A 19,441-nucleotide genomic window follows, 5' to 3' on the forward strand; every position below is an offset into this window, starting at 1 on the left:
GAGTGGGAGAAGCCAAATTTCTATACTGATTTTTCCCAGAGATCCAGTAAAGCCCATGAAAAGTCAAAGACGACTCATGTGGTTCAAGTGGCAGCAAGTTGGCACCGTGCAAATAAAATGTGTTCTTGCTATTCTTATGAGCTCTTAAACTGGAAAATTGGTAGCCCTCATTCATATCCCCACCTCCGTCACACTGCAGGTCAGGCCATTGTTATTTCTAAGTGATTTTGGGAACTCTGGCAGTGATTACTAAACAACTGACCCTTGCGGAGACTAGGCTGCACATAGGGTTTATGTGGTAGTGATAAAAACTTTACCTACTGCTAAAGAGCCAGTTTTGATAACTTTATTTGTGGTGATGATGGTTTTGCTGGGTTTCACTACAAAGAGCAAAATTTTTATAGGGGATGGATGACCTGCAAGAACTGTTCACCTCCAAAGCAGTTTAGCTAGTCAAAACAGCAAATTAAATTATAGGGGTAAGTTGAAAAATGTTCATGTGAAAGTATTATAGGATCCATAGAATACAGTAGAATCACTGGTAGCTCACTTTAGTGCTTTCTGCACTATTATGTGAGCTTCCAAAAATGCAACCTGTAGAAAACATGCCACTACACTGATTTTAACAAGTAGATTTTCTGAAATTTAGTCACATGATGTGCAACTAGAGCTTCCTGCAGTTCCGTTTATGCTCTGTTTTCATGTGCAGTTGTTGCTATTAATGCAGTGGTTTGGAAGGGAGAGGTTGGTTTCATTGTTGAAAATTATTTTGGTGCCTGAGCTTTATGGGAACAAATACCCACTGTTTGCCCTAAGCACACCTAAGCAAAGGTAGATGAATGCTAGCCTTCCCCAGGCTAGCACAAGAATAACTTTACTCTGGAAAGTCATTCTACAGATGCAGGGCTTTCCATGTGAATCAAATTACTTATCTACATGGAGTTTGTGGGACTAACCCTCTAGTAAGATCAAGCAAAAATTACAGCCAAGAATCACTGGAAATGGTGGGTGTCTGGGGAAAGCGAGAGCTAGAAAAGATGTGAAGTGACTTCACCGACACAAGGTGTATGGTATCCTATGTGCTTTGCTAGACTGATTTTTCTATTTTGAGCTTTGATGGGGCTTTCTCAAGTGGGTTGTCACTGGAAGATGCCGTGGGGAACCTCTGAGAAAAAAATTGACCCAAGCACATAAGATAGTCACCTAAAGTCCAAGTGAAAGATTCATCTAAATACACTGCTACTGTGATAGCTATGGGACAACAGATGTCTGGTTACAAAACCACAGCCCCAGTGATTCAAGTGATGGAAGCTTTCTCATCCAGCCTTTTAGGCTATAATCTCTGCACAGCCTTTGTGCCATCGTTCAGACTTGTTGAGTATCTGGCATAGCCCAGCTGGCACCAGAGACTATCAGTGCTGAACCATGAGAGAAGTGAGAGAAGCCAAATATATTCACGTTATTGAGTGAGTAAAGGGTAGGATTGTCTCCCTCCTCAGAGATGGTTTCAATCTGGGAAACCTCCCAGGATCCTGAAAATAACATGAAATGGCTTCTAAGGCTATCCCACCCTCCATCTCAGCACCCTCATTTGCTTTAAATGACAGGCAATCCCATCAAGAGGTTTCAAATCTGGCTTAGTTCAGAAAAGTCTGCCCCTGCCTTGCCCAGACAATACCAGTAAAGAAAGAGGGGGCTGGAAGGAGCTCCATGCACATTCAGCTCTCCTGCCACACTGAGCAGGTCTCAGCCCTGTGTGGGACCGGACCCGGGGATTTGCAGGAGAGCTGGCAGCTGACAGATGGGATGCGGTCAGACCGCGTGCATCATTCCATGTTTCATGGGATCGATTCCCAGCTCTCACAGCATCTCCCAGAGCCCCTGGGAGAGCAGCTCCTGTCCTGAAATCAGTGTGTTTCCAGCCCCTGGGATTATTTTCCTCCTTCCCTGCAGCCTCGTTCCGCCGTAGCCCCTGTGCAGGACAGTCCCTGGGAACGGTCTGTCTGATGGGAGGGGGCACGGAGTCTCGCCTTGGCCAAACAGGGCCAACAAGCTTTTGTTTATGCATCTGCTCCTCTGGTCGCCAAAAGCTCATTAAAAACAAGACACAAAGAAGCAGCAGAGGAACCGGACAACCCCCCTCCCCTCTCCTCCCCGACCTGTCACGACTCCGCCAGGCTCACCGGCTCCGTCAGTGCTTCCCGAGCCTGGCCAGAGCAATTGCGGCCGCAGGAGCAGACAGCCCGCCTTTTGTTTGCTTAATTAGTCAAATAACACCCTGGGGGGGAGATAAGGGCTGGCACTGGGAACACTGATTATGTGCTTCCTTGCTCATGTAAGCTCAGTAAGTTTGCAAGTGGCCCACGTCCCCTGCAGAACACATCTGGGATGCAGCAGACCAGCTAGCAGTCACACCTGCGTGCCACATCTGGGGCTGCGAGCTCCTCAGCATCCAATGCAAGGGTGGAGGGAGGTTGTGGCTGTGGGTAGCAGCCCTGAGAGCTGTTGAGGGAAGCTAAGAAACTAAGAGATTGGCTTGAAGGAGCCGGTTTAATGCTGCTTGTACACAGTTGCATTAATATGCAGTCAGCCTAGCATGGAAGCTACCTTCAGCTCTGTCTACACTGTGGATTGCACTGCTGCAACAACCTGCACCCTTGCAGCAACCACTGGAGCCAGGTAGTACGGCCTTACTGTGGCTTTCATCAGGCATGCTTCACTAGTGCAGTGATCTACCTTGCTAAGGCAGACGTGGAAGCACATTTAAGATGCTGCCACAAGAAGAAAATGAGAAGGCATCCATTTAATATTGAATGCCATCACTTTTCATATAAACCACATGCAAAAGCAGAAATACATTTAGCATGACACACACTCCATATGTAGGCCCCAGAAAATGTGTTGGTTTGCAAGTGGCATTGCAAAGGACAAAATCTACTGTGCCAGCCAGAAATGAAATAACTGTCCCAGGTGAGGACAGACATGGAAGTAGGAATGAGAAAGCATAAACCCACTCATTTTCAGACAGAGTTGCCTAAAGGCTGAGATTTGAATCACCCTGTTTTCTGAGTATGCTAAAAATGTTGAGACCTTTGCTGGAACCTGTGAACATGACACTTGTATTTGGCTATGTCCAGATATAAACGGGAGGTGTGAGTTCCGCATGTGTGGACATCCCGAAAGCAGCTTTATTGTAGCTCGGCTGGATGCTGATGGTAACAAAACTGGAGGAGCAGGTTCATTGCTGTCAAGGCCCAGACTAGTCTAACTTGCCTTGGATATGTCTCTCCACTCCTAGGTACCTAATTGTGGTTGGAGGCACGTGGAATTTTAGGGACACACCTTTGAAAAATTCAATTTCTTTCACTGTTTATTTGCTTGCCCCCATCATGTCCTAAAACTCTGAATAACTGCTCGTGCCAGGACAACAGGGTCCTACGCACCCTCCATTCAAGGAGCTGTTCATTTTTTCCCCACCAAGCTGGTTTTCCCCACCAAATCCTTTGTGCAGCAAGGGCTTTGTGGGGAAGAGACATATGCCTTTACTTGTTTGTCTGGCTGAAGTCTCTGGAAATGTCTCTCCCACTTGCAGCAGGAAGCAGCTCTGAAGCATCACTTTTTGAGCAGGAAGCAGAGGGTAATTCAGTCTCTGGGCCCCTGGACATGTGGTCAGTCAGGCTAATGGATGGGCAACTGGTGACAGGGACAAGCTACAGATTCCTACACAGAAGTAAGAGACATGCAATTTTTTTTTTCTCCTTTTTTTTTTCTTTTTTCCTTTTTTTTTTCTTTTTCCTTTTTTTTGGAGGGGGCTCAAAGTTGATAGTCTGTGAAAGAAGTCTCAAAGCCTAGGTTGACAAAACTGCTGGAGAAGGACAAAATCTTTTTTTTCAGTAGTTCACTGTTGCAGCATGCTCTCACTGCATTCCATCCCATGAAGAGATCTGCATCTCACAAGAGTACCCTGACCTCCATGCTGCAGGAATGGAAAGCAGCATCCTCAGTCGCTTTGTCCACACGGCTGTGTTTTTATGCCGATTCCCTTAATATTCACTGGAGGAGAAGGAGAACAAGGGAGCAAGCATCACACTATTCACAAAGAGGGTCCCACACTATTCACAAAGAGGGTCCTGGAGGAAAGACCTGGATTCTGGCTCTGTCACCTGCAAATATTGGAGGATTTTCTTCGATGTGGAACAGCGCCATCAGGAAACCCGAAATGCCCATCCGCTATAGCGTGGTGCCTAAGGCTTTCTACTGACCTGAAACCAGGCCTCCCACAGGTGAATTTCCACAGTGATGGAATTCTAACTGCTTGGGAAACAGTCTGCCAAAAATAAATGTTACTGGTTTGTTATAAAATAAAGAAAAATTATGAATGTATCTGACAGGGAGCCAGCCTATCCAACGTATTCTTAAAACAAGTCATTGTGCTAGGAGTAGAAGCAATGCACCCCAGCTCCCAGGGGGTTTGTGTCCCCCATATCACAAAAGGAACAATCTCCCACGGAAGGTTTTTGGGTTGTTTGTAGCACTTTTCTGCCATGGAGGTGCCTTGGTGTCTGCTAAGGATTTTATCATGTTGCAGCCTTTCATTGGTGAGGTCTCTAGTGAGATGTCTCTCCTACATCCTACCACTTTTTAAATGAAATATATATGGTCTTAATATCTTAGAGATATTTGACCACTGTCATGTTTGCTTGAAACTGGCAGAAGGGTTAAAAAATTACGAGTCAAGTAGATAGAAAAAATAAACAGACAGACATAAAATGTGATTAGGTAAGTCCTATTTCCCTAGGAAACCAGCCTAAAATTTACAGGTCACACCAACTGGAAAAAACTGCCAGCACTTCATAGGACAGGATTAGAAGTTGAAACTGGAGGCAACTCAAAGGAGAGCAAAGCGCTGTCAGAAGTTGTGAAAACCCAGCCTACTAGGAAAAGCCGAAAGATTTGGGACTGTTCGATCTAGAAGAAGAGGAGCTCAGACAGCCGGGTGTGATAACAGCCTTCCAGTGGGGAAAGGCTGGAGGTCCCTGATCAATTATCCTCATAGCCACCGAGGGTAAGAGAGGAAATAATCAGTCTACTTTTCTGGACAGGAGATTCATCTCAGATAATGTGGAACATTTTCTGACTTTCAAGGCAGTTAAGCACTGAATAAGGTTGTCTGGGGAGTCTGGGACTGGCATCGATTGAGGTGTTTAAGATCGGGTCTGACAGATCTCTGTCAGGGATGAAATTTCATTCTGGTTTACAATAGCAGTAGGTGTTAGATATTCTTCTCAGGTTTATTCAGGTCCCACGTATTCATGATTGATAGGAATACGATTCGTGGTTTCCTATTCTTTAATAAAACAGCCTAAAAATGAAGCACTTCTTTATTGGGTCAAGAGTAACATTTCATCCAGCCTACAACATTTCAGTATTTCTTTTCAGCTGGGAGAACTAATATCATGACTCTGAGCTGATACCTCTTCTACATCTTTTTTTGGAAGGTATCTTGCAGTGAGTGGATTTGTTGTCATTTTTTTGTGTTTGGCAACTAAACTGAAAAAATCCCACCAACCTCCAAATCATTATTCACACAGCCTTACTTCCAGCTAGAAACTCCTGGGAGAGACCTCAGGGCACAAGTTGATGGGGACTTCTGAAATGTGTCAATAGTTGCCAAAGTACAAGGAGCGCTTTATAGTGATGGTTTGAAATGATGTAAAACGACTTTCCCGAATCAGTGCAAATAGCAGTTACCACTGCATGTGTCAATAGCACGTGACTTCTTTCTCAACTAATGCTTGCCAGTCCATTTAAATAGCATTTTGGGAAATGTCCAAACTGGTTCCTTACAGGTAATTAATTTTCTTCACAAATATTTTCACAGCCAGGAGAACTGGATGGTAACTGAACAGTCTGGTGGGACATAACGTAGGGAACCCACAGTGTCGGGACGTAAGAACATAAAGAACTATGAGATCCAGAAAAGAGCACAGCTAGGGCTGCTACAGACACAGGAGGGATCTCCATTACTCTACTATTCTTTTAACGACTTTTTGGGGTACTAGCATACCTGGCTCTCACAGTCCCTCCGAAGAACTATTTTGTTCTTCCCTTCCTCAGCAGTGAGGAAGCCTTGTTTCAAGTATGATACAGTCAAAATTTATTTGCACAGCTGATATCCTAAATGTGATTAATCACTTTAAAGTTGTAATACACAAGTTGATTTTTAACACCCATGTCCCCAAAGCCTTTTTCTTAGGAAGTATAAAAGTTCATCACAACTAACTGTCTATTTGCCTGTTAATCTTTTTCCTGGTTTTACTTCATACCCACTTTTATGAGACATTAGCCATCATTTGTCCCAAAGAAAAGAACTGCTCCACTAGTGGCAAGTTCTGCTTCTGTTCAGACTCCCCTTCCAGGACTCAAATTAATCAGGTTTGAAAAGGAACAGGGAGATTGTCTCAGCTTATTTGCTGATCAAATTGCTCTATTTACAAGGATGCAGATCAACTTTCCGCAGTCTGGGGAAGCAGACTACCTCATTTCTTGCAGCCAGAGTCTTCACCCCCAAACCAGAAACCCTAACCCACAACTCTGTTTTCTACATATTTTGCCTTTGTGAACAAGCTGACTGATTGACTACACTTTTTTTTTAACACATGAATATTTTCTCACACATCTCATCCAAGCAGAAACATCATAGCAAATATCATACCACCTCCCCACTGTTTTCTGCTGTGCCTGTAGCTAAATGAACCCTCTGAACATTTAGTAGCTGATGTGTGGCACTGTTGCTCCCAAAAGAAAAGCATCGACAGGAAAGAAAAGGAAGTGACCAGACACTGGCTGTATTCCCCACTGAGTTTGTCTCACCAAAGGCTGTCACCAAACAAAGGTTAAAAAATACATTCCACCTTGTTTTCTGGAGGGGGACGCCTGAACAAGCTGTCCACAAAATTCATAGAATCCTCATTAAGGCCAAAAGGAAATATTAGGACATGTAGTCTGACCTTGGAAAACTACAGGCAATACAGGGTGCCCACTGGAACACCATTCTTCATTATTTAAGTGCAAATGCTACTAGAAGAGGACTATTTACTAGCAGCTCGAGACTGACTGAAGTTAGAGCCGGCCCTTCATAGTTTGCAAAGGGCTCAGAGCCTGCATGTTATCCAGGAGGATTTTAGGATCATATATAATAGCAACCTTAGCACTGTGTTGAGATAATTCTAAAAAGACAAGCAATAATTATACACTTATATATATGGGGGCTATAATACATACATATACATGTATGTATATATACATATATAGCTGTACTTTGTGGGAGGTCAGGAATATTTCTGGAATTCTGCTAGTATAGAATTTATTAACTACACAGTAAACATAGCTAATGAGCATTTTGAAATTATTTCATTTCCCTGAATTGCTGGTTCAGTGCTATCAAGAAATGCATTACCATCCCCATCCTTTCAGTTGTGGGAATAAAAAAGGTGACCCTTCCCTGTAACACTGATAGCAAGCAATGAGGAAGAACTGACACTCCTTTCCTCCTGCCCAGACTCAGAGGGAGCTGGTTAAGGCTAACAAGGCCAAGGAAAGACTAAGGAGAGCCCAGACCCTTGGCAGGGGCTGGAGGGTTTCCTAGAGACCCATCCTGCAGCCCAGGGAGCAGCCTGGGAGAGCGCCCAGCTCTGTTCCTTTCCATCCTTGGGATCACATTTTCCAGGCGAGCCCTGGATACGAAACACCACAGACCAGGAAAACTGATACACAGGAGGCCACGTGGTGGAACGCTGCCAGGCTGTCCTCTGCAGAGGTTATGCTCGAGGGGTAGCATTTCCAGCTGAGATTAACGGAGTAGTGCTGGGCAGTGGAGAAGAGGTGAGACGGAGAATTGTGAGTCCAAGGATTACATAGAGCAAGCTCCATAGATGTGAAAGTAGACAGGGATGCCAAATCTCCAGGCTTATATTGGTAGGAAGGACTTCCTCCTGACGCCACAGCTATCGCCACTCAGAAATGAGTGGTGCAAGCAACCATTTAGGGTGAAAACCTTGTAGGATTCTCATGGAACTCAGATTATCTGTTTTTGGACTTTTGTCCATAAAATGCCACAGGACGAGAGTCAGCAGGAATTCTGCATAAGCCTGAAATTAGACGCTTTATTGCAGGAAATACTGTGCCAGCACTGAAGCACTGGCACCACACACCTCCTTATTTTTTGACATCTGCTGACTGTCCTGTGCCAAGAAAAAGGTAACTGAGCACTTCAAGGAAGGAAGAAATTGAGCTCAGAGTCACTGATACCTGCCAACAAGACTTATTTTATTTTAGATGACTTAGAAATACAAGAATACTTGTTTTATAATGGGTGAGAATCTAAGCATAGAATTGCCATTTCTAAATTCTTAAAAATCACAATAATTTTTTTTTTTTTTAACCCAGAAAATGTAGCAACTGGAGTCAGTGAAGAACAAATCTCTCTAACATCCATGGATGTATGAACATTCACTATGTTGAATAATCCTCTCTGTCTCCTCATTCCTTTCCCTCTGACTCATCCATAATGCCATTTACTTTATTCACACAGTTTAACTGCAGATTTGCTACCCTCTTGCCATCATTTCAGTCACTAGATTTTTTTTTTCCATGTGAACCTGTGAAAATATTTTGATTTAACCGGTGCAAAAATATTTCAGGCAAATCCAAGGTATGGATGTCAAAATACGCTAGGAGAATAACACACCTACTGATATATAATAACATTATCCAGTTATTAAAGGAAGCAAGTGGGAAAATATAGGTATATGGTTTCTAGCTAGTAGGGGAAAAAAAAATGACAGATCCTGACTAAAAGCTGTTAAAGGACTTTGCATTCTGCTTCACTTCCTTAATCCATTTGACCTACCGAGCATGGCCCCAGCCAGCCAGGGGAGCACAGATAAGTAGGGAGGTTTACCACACTCTGACTGCCTGGTGCAGTCAGCGAAAGTCCCTTTACTTTCTGTAGCCTCTAGGCTTCCTCTTGGATATGCATGTCATCAGGAAAACTGAGTCCGGGCTCACTACTTTCTCTTCCGCCCCTTTAGCTCCACATGTTTCCTGACCCGTGGCGCCTCTGCTGAGAGGGCTTGCCACCTGCACACCGCTCTGCAAGCACAACCACATCCTGTACCTTCCCCGTGTCCAGGGTTCGTTATTTTCATCGGCCCGTACGATAGCTGTGTGATGGGAATGCATTTGGGTTCAAACCATCCTTGCGACTGGAAAACAAAGCAGTGTTTCCACTGCCATGTGCAGCAGGCAGAGCTGAACAGTAAAAAAGGAACCAAAAACCACGTAGCATCATGCTTGCTGCCTCTTTGGGTAGGATGATGAATGCCTCATGGGGGTGGGGACTTTGGCCTTTGCAAAATGGCACACAGCAGTGACAGTACATGTTAGAAAGCAGAGCTCCATTTCTCCAAATGCTTCTGTCCTCTTCTTCCAAGGGAGATGCTGCCGTGAGTGCCAGTAAAAAAGTCTTTTGCACTTTCTCCAATATTCCCAATCCCATTTTTTACCCCCAATTTTTTTCTCTGGTAATTTTTCCAGGATAAGCATCTCTCCTTATGAGATGCTTCTTCTGAGAAAACAGAAGAGAATAGCCACAGCTGGAGGGTGAGCAGGAGACATCATCAAGGAGGTGGTTTAACAGAGAAATAAAACAGTTTAAAAAGGCAGAGCCAGGAGAAGAAATGTATCTGTCCCCAAATATTCAGGCTTGGAAGAAAAAAAAGGTCTCTTCAGACCCAGTAGAGTTCAACATGATCTTTTTCTTGCCTTTATTGACCCAATTCACGTGATGGCTGCTATCCTGGTGCTACAGCAAATGAAATTACTGCCCATTTGTTGTCGTTCAGGCTGCACCATTGAAGGACAGTGACTGAGCGGTGGAGACAGGTCATCCCAGGTGAGTCCCCAGTGCTGTGTTCCCCAAGAGGACAAGGAAGGCCAAGGAGTAGCACAACACCCTCTGGCTGCACGGTGACTTTGGAAAGCCACCGGAGCCCAGAACATGTTAATGAGGGCTTCATCACAAAATGCTCCTTTGTCTAGAAATGGTTTCTAACTTCAGTCCCTCCAACCCTATCTATCACCAAGGCACTGGGACTAGGACTACGTGTTTCTCGATGCTGAGATCATCTACTGTGTACTTGTGGCTACATGTGGACAAAATAAGTTTCATAAATGAAGCAACTGAACTCAGAAGGAATCCAAACTAAGCATCAAACTAATCAAACTAAGTCTTTTTTGGGCCAGATGGGAATGGGGAACTTCTAAAAAACCTCACTGCTCTGAGAAATCCTATAGCTCACAGCTGGATCTCTCCTCTAGGCAGGACTGGAAGTGGTCTAATATGTGCTGACTTGCTGTTTCTTCCATGCCCAGTTCAAACCAGGAAACAAACAAAATAGCTCAACCTCTTGGGAGAGATTTCCACATTTACGGAGCTTTAGCCTGTTGTCCTAAGGAAATAAACCGTGCCATCACATTGTTTGTCTGTCTATAAGTCCCACTCCTCTTACAAGCTTTTGAATTCATTGGCCAATTTCTGTTGAAGTTGAGAGGGGGTTAGAAATAGCACAGATAATTATGTTTGTGGAAACTGGCGGCTAGACAGAGAAGAAAGAATCAGTTCACTATCCCTCTAGGGAACGGGTAATCTCTTTGACAGCAGCCAGATAGCTAAAGGGCATACACATATCAGCCTGCCAGTCAGCTTGCTCCTAGCTCCTGACTGCCTGCAGCACAGGTACAGCTCCAGCCCAGTGGGCATGGAAATAGGCATGGGAGCCGGGGTCCCGCTGCAGGGGCTGCTGGGAGGACACAAGTCCATGGGAAACTAAGCTCTGCTAGTTCTGCTGCTCAAAAACACGATGTTCAGATGTGCTTCAGGTGCCAAATGCCAAAGCGCCTTGGATTTATTTATTGCACATTGTAGCCAAGCGAAAGGCCAGTGCCTTCTAAAAAGAAACCACAGTGCGTCCAAAGGAACTATGCTTCTGTCAGTCCGGTTCTGACCTCCTTTGCACTGATGCAGACTGGAAAACTCTTCATGAACATCCTTCACTGGTTGGCATGTCTAAAATGCCACTTAAAACTAACTCCCCCTGAGAGTGCCAAAAGACACAGAAAAAGTCCCCAACATTTCTGACAGACTTACTCTGCTGTGTAATCCTTTTGACAGTAACCCAAATTCAGCAACCCTTAATTTCTCTCTGACGTTGATAATTAATTTGTCTCAGTGTGATGAAAGAAAAATGCCAAGTAATTCTTAATCTGAAATATGATCTTCTGGTTGCAGTGTCTAGAGTCATCACACGGACACTTCCACCAACTAGTAAAAAGAATTTCACACTTGAGCTGATGTCAGATCTATTTTGTTAAAAACAGTGGTCAGTGTTACATGTGAGAAAGGACACTGACTTTCATCTACCATGAAATGTTTTTACAGCCTGTAGAAATCTGTTGATTTTATAAAAAGAAGAACCACAACTTAAAAAGTTGTGTTCTCGGGGCAGGAACACGTATTTGGAATTCAGCTACAATTGGTTTGAATATATGGTAAAGTTATTTCCACCACTGGAGTTTTCTTCAGTATGAACAGGTTAGATTTCATTCTTAATGGTTAGTTTTCATCAAGTATCTACCTGAAGTCATTACTTTTATCAGTTGGAGTGGAGAAAGATTTAATCCTCCACTGTAAGTGTGGTGGGGCTTTTTATGCAGTAGGAACAGAGACATCATTTTCTTCCAAGTGACCATCAACACCCAGTGATAGACAGGTGAGTTTCTGATACAGGAAAATCCTTGTCTCAAATTTTGGAGGTGATATTTGGGGACAGTCTTAACTTGGAATGGATTTACTTTGAAAGATGACACGGCACAACAGGAAATAAGGCAGCTCCACACTTTACCCATCCCACTGAAGGTTTTGTACATTGTCCTCTTCTGGGAGCAGATGAAACCACCCCTACCTTTAGCTCAGTCACTGCGATCTTCTTTAGTGGTAGCCATATGGCACTTTTGAAATGCAGCCTTTAAGCCTCAGAGGAATTGTAATGGACTGCGTGAGGAAGAGCTTTTACCTCGGTGTCAGATGCCAGGAAAGGCTCTGCAAAATGAACTTTTATGAAGACTGGAAATTCCTGGGTTTGGTACGTTAACTTCAGTTGTAGAAAAATGCTCTAGTTGTGAGAGAGAATGTTATAGTGGGAAAATAACACAGTATCTGAACAGTTAGACAACCTTCTGAACACGTTAGTGAGAAAAATATCTCATGAGCTCCCCCCTTATTGATAAAAGTCTTACAGGCACAGAAATTTTTCCTTCTATGCCATTTGTCAATCAAGACATCACGTTCTCTAAAGGTTTAGGTTTTTCATAGGTTCAGTTACAGCCTGATAGTCATAATCCAGTGTTAGCAACTACAGTTTTGAATTACCGTTAACCAGAAAGGGCATAAAACCCAAGCCACCTACTTCTTGGATATGTGAGTTGACTACTGTGTTATATATAAAATGGGCTATCACGGGCATCCTTTCCTAAAATAAAGGCTCTATAGTCATATAATAGCCCAGTGAAGCCAGCAGAAGAACAGAGGCCACTCTGCCTAGGTTCTGAATCACAGTGGAGGAGAGGGGTACAGAGCTGCTGAAGCCAGCGTCATGCTGGCTATGGAGGCAGCACAACAAGCAGGTCTGATTTCCAGGTCTGACAGGGACCTCCAGACCAGCTCAGATGCTAGACTGAGGTGGTTGATCAGGGGAAGTTCTTTTAAATCTTTGGATGGAGAGTCCAGGTAAATCCTGTCTGAGGTGAGTAAGTCCGTCTTGTGCTTCTGGTCCTTTGATGCACAAAGGATTTAAAGAGCAGCTGTGTATTTATTTTACAATGCATTCAGCATGTATACTTTTGAATGATAAGATGGTTTATCTGTAGTTTGCTTAATCTTTTCCTGTCATTCATGGAGATTAAGCACCATTTTCATTGTAAACATTCCCTCTGCTCCCCTCATGATTCCCTAAGGACATACCCGTTCAGATATCCCTTCAAATAATGAACAGGCAAGGACTAATAAATATTTCACACATAAAAGGAATCTGGTAGCAAAAGGCTCTGACAGCCCCCTTCATTATGGGGGGATATTTCCATTTGATTTTTACTTCTTGAATCCTTTCTTAAAACTCAGAGCCGAACATGGATTTCCAGTGAAAGTGGCAAGCACACCCAGACCTAGATAAAATAAAATGATGGAAAATAAACTGCCAGGAAGCAGAGCTCTTATTTTGTACATAGTTCCACCCCATCCCACTTCCTATAGTGCATTTTAAAGAAGGGGCTGCTCTATATCCCAGCCCAGTGAAGAGTACTATACTTTTTTCCATTATCATCTAAAGCACGCTGTGCTTTCAAGACTAAAGATCAAGTAAGGAGAAAGTGAAAACATAATTTATGGTGAAATTTCTGAACTTATCAACTCTAAGTAAAAGTAAAGAAATAAAAATCCAGGAAGGCTCATATAATTTTCCCTCAGCTGGATTTTCATTAAGAGTTGCCAGTCTATTGCATTTCTAGTCATCAGAGAGCAATTAATTAGTAAGGCATAATGTAAGTTAAAGTGTCTCAAAGCTCTAAAGTGGAACTAGACTTACAGAAAATACCAGGCTCTTCACAGATAATCCAGCACACTGCACAACTGTACCAGCTAAATTTCATGGACCAGTTAGTTACACACATTGGGGGCTCAATCCTTTTGATGGTGAAGCGAGCTGAAATCTTGCCTTTCATTTCAACAGTTCTATACAGTCCTAATGCTCAGTCTGGGCAGAAATTTAGCACAAAGCTTTGGTATTTTTTTTCCACATTTTGAAGTTATTCTTTCCTTCATTTTGTCTACTGCCCAAGTACTCACTATCTGAGAAAAAACATTAGAGGAAGCTGTATATGTCTAAACATCTAATGCCTTTTTAACAAGTTTCTTTCAGTACCTTTACTTGGGGGAAAGAAGTCCACAGATAGCCAAGATTTTTTGCATAGTCTCTTGTTTTAAAAGAAATGTGAATGGTTAAGAAAACAGGGAAATGATGGTTTTCCTTTGAAAGAAGGTTTGATTCACAGGCTGAAAAAACTCGTGATTTCTGTCACCCATTTCTCAGAAGCTGGTGCTTTTGCTGTAGGACACCTCACCGGCTCCTGTGACAGCCTTTGAATCCTTGCGGTTTACAGTCCAGCAAAATAAAATCTCTCAGAATGAGTGCCTTTTTTGTGAAAAGACTGTAAACTGCAATGGTTCGGTAAGGGCAAGAGCCTTTGGGAAAGGAGAAGACTGAACAGATAGGGACCTGGACACCTAAATCCATCACGTCTCACCAGGTATGTATCCTGCTCCTGAGGTCTTTCACGACATGGACTCAGCCAGAGACCTTCCAGCCATGTGGTAGTCACATCCAGATAAACACCTCTAGAGGAAGACGAGGCATCACCAAACACAAAAGTGGTTTTGGAGCTTCCCCTTCCACTTTGTTGTATGTTGCTGATACCAGGTCATGCTCACCATTTGCTAACAAAAAGTACTCAATGATCAGTCACTGCCGACATGGGCACAAGACGTCTCCATTCACTCAGAGGTGTGCTGTTGATGCCATGGCTTGGTCCCTCATCTTCCTTATATGTAATAAGTGCCACTGTGCTCCCTGCCATCGAAAGGCAACTGCAAATGAGTATGTCTTTTGGCAGCTAAACAGATTTTTTACCACATAGCTGTAGCAATAGCCAAATCTGCTAGATGGTCAGCTTTCAAAATCTTGTGCTTGAATCATTCACCATGACATACATGTACTGACATTAATGGAAGAACATTGGTTTAGGACTTTTGTTTTACTAGTAGTATTCATCTCAGCTGGACACAGAAGCTTTTACCTACATTGCCCACAAACAGCAGCAGGTTCAAGCCCTGATGTTGAGGGTTCACAAGTGGGGTGAGCTGAGACTGCTTCTGAGAAAGATGGTCCCAGCCTCAGCCATACATCCCTATGGCTTTCTTAGGGCTAGCATTAGCGCTACAGCCCTAGAAGAAACACAGCTGCGTCCCACCCTCAACACTGGTCTCCCCAGTCCTGGTTTTAGGGCTAATCTGACCACCACTGGTCCAGCTGATGGCTCAGACACGGCCTCTAAAAATGAAGCTGAATATTTCACCTATTCCTGCATGATCCAGGCTGCACTGAAAGGGACGAATCCCCTCCTACAACCCCAGGCATAAGTTGTCATTGCTTCTCTTTACAGCCATAATCACAGTTAGAGTGAGTTGGTCCATCGAGTTCATCTGGCAGAAAACAAACCCAGTTCCAAGAAAGAGTTTTCAATCAGATCAGCTCAATGGACCAACGCAACCCATAATCATGGAATTGCTAAAGGGTAGGGAATGCATGATAAAAACAGGGAAGCAGAGATCACCCCCTTGTTGGCAGTGAGCACTTAGGTCAGATTTGGTAAATCACGTAATTGCCCTGTAATGCTGCTGTCTCAACTGAGTCTGGTGGTTCATGTTCCCTGCAAAGCTTCCTGTTTTCCAAAAAATCATCTCCAGAACTGGCATAAGCAGCAGCGCCACTTGCCTTTGCAGACTGAATCACATTCACGATTCCCTTTTTGTACTCCCCTTTCCCTTCCTGAGGGCACAGAGTCTGGAAGACTGCTCTGCAAACAGCTTTCACCAACCTTGACTTCATACAAGAAGTTTTGCTCTTCTTTCTCTCTCTTTTTTGCAAGCTGTTGATCATACAGCACTAAAAAGCAAAGTCCTGATCTGGTACAGTCCCATTTCAAGACTGTGTTAAGTTTTGACTGCTTGCAAGCACCTCATTACAGTGACCTTGTTCAGAGTGCCATCAGGCTTTGAAATGAAGGGGAAACCTTTTCAGCAAGCTCTCAGCAAGGTGTGCAGGGAAGGCAAGAGCAAATGGGAAAGAGACAGCTCTGGGGCTCCTGGCCTGTTTGATGGAAACGAAATAACATCAGCAAATTTGTAAGAGCTGACTGAGACCTTTTTCAAAGAAGCACAACAGCTGCAGGGCTGATTTTGAGGCTGTCATCCTGTGCTGTGCAGTGCACTTTGACCACACTCTCACAAACACTGTCTTCCGATTACAGGCAGGCTCAGTCACTTCGCTGGAGAAAATACTGGGTGAAATGATACACCAGCACTGCAAAACACCCAGGCACTCTGCGTATAACAGTTAGCAACAAGCAGATCCCCAGTAAAAGTAATAACAATGAGGATGTTCATAACAACTAATAAAAGCAGCAGCACCACAGTGCAGGAAGAAGAGGTGGGAGAGGTCATAAAATTTAATAGGGTTCATTGACAAAAACCTTTGTTTTTCAATAAGCAACTTTATTCCCTAAGGAAGGGAACTGAGTTTGGACATCACCTGTAACAAGAGCTGTGGTCTGACCCCATGTAGGTCCAGTTACTAATGGTTTCTTTCAGCTCAGTCTTGCAAGGTCCTGCCCTTGCTACTCCTGAAGAGGTTTGAGCATGTGTGCTCGATTTTAAGCACATATGTGTCTCCTGTGCTTTCCATGACTGGGGAGAATGTTTTGACGCTGACATGCACTATGGGACTGCAGCTGGGACACACAGCTGTAGCACCTTGTGCGATTGAGCCTTACATGATTAAAAGCTGCAACTCAACATGTTGTCCTTCTAATATTGTCTCTTTGGACTCACAGAGTTGACACTAGGCTGTGTATCATTTGGTGCAAAAGTGACTTTTGCACTGAGAGCAGGAATATGTCTTAAGGAGTGATTATTTTTGCTGTGTGCTGTAGCTTCCATTACGATGCTTTACTTCAAGTGCTGCTTCTTGCCTCAGGGAATATTTTCCCACTCTCCAGTTGTTTATAATAATGAAAAGGCTGGTCTTGATTTGGAAAGAGCAATGTGCCCAGATAAGATAAAATTGCTGCTGAGGAACTAAGAGCACTCCTTTCTTTGCATTACCGCTCGCTGCAGGCCTGCACGCTCGTACCCAGCCTCCCTCTATCTCACCAGCAAGCAGCAGAGCCCAGCGCTGTAGATGCGGCTCAGCCAGTTTCCCAGACATCAGGAAATTAACATTTTGACAACTTAGCCAAAATAACAAAATAGCTAAAGTTAACAGGATAGCAGCTGTGAGGACGAATTTCTCACATGGGGCTTACACACAACTGTTGTTACACGCCGAGGTACAATGATGGGATGCCACACTCTCCCTTAATTTTATGTATTTATTATTAGAAATAGCTTTTGCAGAAGGGGATAGGCTGACACTTCAGAAGTTTGAAGTCTAAAGCCCTCTGATTGCTAACAGAGAAAAGACAAGGGTAGCCTTTTTGGATTGCAACACCAGCATTTTCAGTCACCATCCAGGTGACCACATTTGGAAAGGGAAGATTAAGTTCTGCTTCAGGGTTAACACAGTCCTAAGTCTAAAGATCTTAGCAAAAGGGGTTTTATTTGCTGTTGGATTAGGTTTCTTTTGAAAAGGGGACAAACAGGAAACGGGGATCTCTCCTGCACGAAGCTGGGTCGTTCCACCCCGCCGCACCAGGCAGGAGCAGGGCAGCCCCCGTTTCCCACCTCCCTGCGGCAGCGTGATGAATGATGAGTTCCCAGGGCTGTGCCTCAAAAGGGAGAGACCAGGAAAATCCTGCGTCCCTGTGAATCATGAAGACAAGATAGGAGTGCAAGGCCTTTTGTTGAAGGGTTGGGAAAGTTCCTGCACATCAGGACTATCTACACCAACACAGGACATCTGGTCTCCCAGACTTAGACAAAATGGGCCGACATGGTCTCTTGCTACACCAGCCATCATAGAGGGATTTGTGGCCATCTATCCTGCTGTAACAGGAAGCAGATCCATGAACATACAGCATCAGCATGTGTGACTGTCATTCCCACACAGAATGGCTAGAGGATGATTCGCTGATGCAATGAGTTTTGCCCAGGAGTAGAAAGTTAAGTTGCTGGAAAATTGTGCAAGTGTATAGCCTACAGCTCTGGAATTAGGAGCCGCAGGTGGCAGTTAGGGAGGACTCAGCATCTTGGGGCCGTGCGATGGATGAAGTAGGATGCAAAATGCTCCAGGCTACCTCCCGATGAGCAGGTCTGCATGCACTGCCACAGGAGAGGGCTTCTAGTTGGATTCCAGAGGCATCCCCATTCCCAGGTTGGTCACGTCTAGCCTGGGTATTTCTGTACTGGGCTCCAGAGCACAGTATGCTCCTACATGGTTTTATAATGTCCATCATCAGATGCCTTTCTGATGTGATCAATTTTAGAAAGGGGCAAGTTTTCACTTATACTGAAGGAAGAGAAGTGTTGTGGGAGAAAGCTGGAGCTGGTATAAACTGGTGTAATTTCTTCAAAGCCACTGAAATAACCTCCATTTATACCAACTGACTTGGCCTTTGAGGGATGAGAGAAGAGGTTAGCCAGTGGGCAACTGAATTAGAAGAGCTGACAAGTGGAAGGCAGAATACTTAGCTGTTTACGGGATGGTCTTTCTTTATGAAATTCTCCCAACAATTCTCAAACATTAATGAGAAACATATAATAAGGTGACAGTGTTGACAAGGATTATCCTTGGCCCCAGCTATGCTATAACACAGAGAGGAGAAGCAAAGGGTGGTGTTCGCGATGCGAAGCAAGTCCCTGGAGAGCTCTGTCCAGTCTTCACAGGCTCCTCTCTGCTACAGGACTCTTGTGAAGCAAGAAGCATTTGTGAAAGGTATGGCTTGTTCATTCTAGAGAGTTGCAAAAGCTGTCATTGAGGTTTTGTAAATATTTGGAATTTCAAATTGATAACCTTGGCTCCTTGAGTGCCTTGGACCTTACACTCTTCATAATGTCACTGTCCTTAAGACAAACCACAGACTCCTTCAGAACAGGTTGTTGCTTCAGTAATTTTTTCTACCAGCTCCAGAAAAATAGTCATATTTCGTGGTATGAAAAAATAGCTGCTGTGTGGTGTGATCCTGCACCAAGAGAAGAAAAAACTCTGGAAAACGCTATTACAAATAGAGGGCTTTTATCACCACGGTGTGTCCTTTCCTTAAACATGGTACGAGAACAAAGTTGTGTCGCAAACATTTCAAAACTGCTCTGCTTGGACACAACCGGGAGGATGCTTGTCTCATGCTGACTGGGGGTGGAGTTGGGGCGCAGTGTTTGAGGACTGATGGAGAAAGGGAAGAGGCCTCAGAGGTCAGGAAACACAGCTCTCCCAGAGCCACTGTGGTTTTGGTGCTGAGCAGAGAAGCGAGGCAGGGGTGGCCAGGCAGGGGTAGAGGTGCCATGAGCACAGGGCCAGGGCAGGAGCAGGACTAGCGCTGCGGTGTCATTTTCAGG

This window comes from Gavia stellata, chromosome 5 (assembly GCF_030936135.1).
Source record: "Gavia stellata isolate bGavSte3 chromosome 5, bGavSte3.hap2, whole genome shotgun sequence".
NCBI classification, from domain to species: Eukaryota; Metazoa; Chordata; class Aves; order Gaviiformes; family Gaviidae; genus Gavia; species Gavia stellata.